At 60.9% G+C, this 2,119-nt stretch overlaps 1 non-coding gene across 1 annotated transcript; it reads left to right on the top strand.

Moving 5' to 3' along the window:
- The first annotated feature begins 1,261 nt into the window (after nt 1–1,261).
- LOC136315842 (5S ribosomal RNA) lies at nt 1,262–1,380 on the top strand. Its single transcript, XR_010727621.1, has one exon. It is a non-coding gene; the product is annotated as a 5S ribosomal RNA (ribosomal RNA).
- The last annotated feature ends 739 nt before the right edge of the window (nt 1,381–2,119 follow it).

The raw sequence follows: 2,119 nt of genomic DNA, 5'->3' as shown, positions 1-2,119 counted from the left end.
TAATTTCTTACAGACATAAGGACCACTTAATCTGCCTTACCTGATTATTCAGGTTCTGATTGTTATTCAAAGATCTCTGTTGTGGGTGTTGATGGTCTTATTTTCCTCCTCGTTTGCCATGGATCCACTGTCTTGTTTAATACATAGTGTCTAATACTGCCTCAATGCCCCATGCCAATTTTAGTCTGAGACCTACTCCAAATTAGGAATTTACCTCTACCACCCAGCATAGTGTATCCCAAGGTTTATCACCACCCCACAGCTGCAAAGCTCCATGAAAAGGCCCCTTGGGTTCATCTCTCCAGGTAAAAAAGAAAATTAAAGCTCCATACCTGATGCAGATGGTTCTTCCGAGCTTAACAATCAGTGCAAGATGGAGGCAGTGGACATTGGGATTTAAACTCTACCAACAAAGTGTGGAAATATGACAACAGTTCTAGAGCCTTGCAGACTTTTCTTGAAGGTGTGTGACTCCTACTCCTTGGGAAAGTTATTCAGACTGACGTGGGAAGGGACTGCATTTTTAAAAAATGTGGAGGGCTTAAACACTATTTCCTGGTCCCAACCAGCACAGGACCTGGCTGATTCCACAACATAGTGCACACTAGCCGCCCAGGAGCCGAGTCCTGACACTGCCCTCTCACCATGGGCGCCCGCCAGGTGGGCCACAAACTACAGGTTCCTCTTCAAACCGCTTCGGTCCCTGAGGCGGAGAACTTGCTCGCACGGCAGGCAGGAGGAGGACAGGGCGGATCCTCCCGCAGTCCAGGGAGCAGCGCTTTCACCTTGGGGCAGGGATTCTCTTCCGCCCGGCCGCTGCCCGCCCGCGCAGTTGGGCGCGTGCAGGCGCGGACCCTGTAGAAAGGCAGCGCGCAGGCAAGCAGAGGGAGGACTCATTGGAAAAGACCCCTGCACCTGCTGTCCAGCCCGCTGACGCTGGCCCTCGCGGTCCCGCCCCCAGCCCCGCCCCGGACCTCGCCCCCGCCAGCCCCGCCGCTGTGCCACGGCAGACCCCCCTGACTCGCGCCCATTCCCCGCACCTCCCCGCTCCCACCGGTTGTCTCGGTGGGCACCGCTTCGGCACCCAGGAATCATGACAGGGCTCTCAGGAGGTGCCCTTGGCAGCCCAAGGGAAGCTTTGGCGGAGGGCAGAAACCGCTGCCACGCAGAGCTTGTGCGGGTGCGGACGCCGCGGAGCGGTGAGGAGACCTGGTGGCCAGGCCTTTCTTCTTGGGCCACCAAGAGGCCGCCGCCGCCGGGCGTCTACGGCCATACCACCCTGAACGCGCCCGATCTCGTCTGATCTCGGAAGCTAAGCAGGGTCGGGCCTGGTTAGTACTTGGATGGGAAACCGCCTGGGAATACCGGGTGCTGTAGGCTTTTTGCCTCCCCGACCCCTGCCCACCTTGTGTTTTCCTTGGCCTTAGCCACAGGGTCGCGTGCCCCCACTCATGCCCGCGGGGCACACGGAGAGAGCCACTGCATCCGAATGCGCCCAGCCTACTTGCAGCCGAGAGCCGAGGAAGGGCCCTCCTCCGTCCGCCTTGAGTGCCGCCAGGCCACTCACTGAGACAAGTGGGAGGCTGTCCCTGGCATTGACCTTACAAGCGGGTTCAGCGTAGACACGGGCGGATAGTGTGCGACCGGGACAGAACAGAGGACCCGGGTTCGAAGCCCCAAGAGATCGCCAGGCTGAAGACAGACTTGGAGTCCTGGTGTCTCTGACAGAGCGCAGCTGTCCCACCGGGCCCGAACTTGCCCTGTGTCTCTGTGTTTTGCTTCATCTTCCGTCGCCCGCACTCAGGTCTTCACTTCCCGGCGCTGGTCGAGGCAGGTAGAGCAGCACTTCGAGGTGGCCCCCGGCCACTGCCCCAGCCTGGTAGTCCACCCCGACCCGGGGCTGTCGCCTACGAGCGCGCGGTGCTGAGCCGCGCCCCTCCCCTCCTCCACGCCTCCACGCCACGCCACCGAGCACACCAGCTGCTCAGGAGCGGGGTCCTGCCGCTCCCCCTCTATCACTGGGCGCCCGGCGTGCCACAACCCTTTCCCCCCCCCCCCCAGGCTCCTCTGCAGACCGGCCCTTGGGGCGCGCGACCATGGCCGCGCAGCGGGGGAGTGT

Source organism: Saccopteryx bilineata, chromosome 11, assembly GCF_036850765.1.
Source record: "Saccopteryx bilineata isolate mSacBil1 chromosome 11, mSacBil1_pri_phased_curated, whole genome shotgun sequence".
Lineage (NCBI taxonomy): Eukaryota > Metazoa > Chordata > Mammalia > Chiroptera > Emballonuridae > Saccopteryx > Saccopteryx bilineata.
Note: the sequence above shows the minus strand (reverse complement) of the source record. Positions and strands in the feature narration are given on the sequence as shown.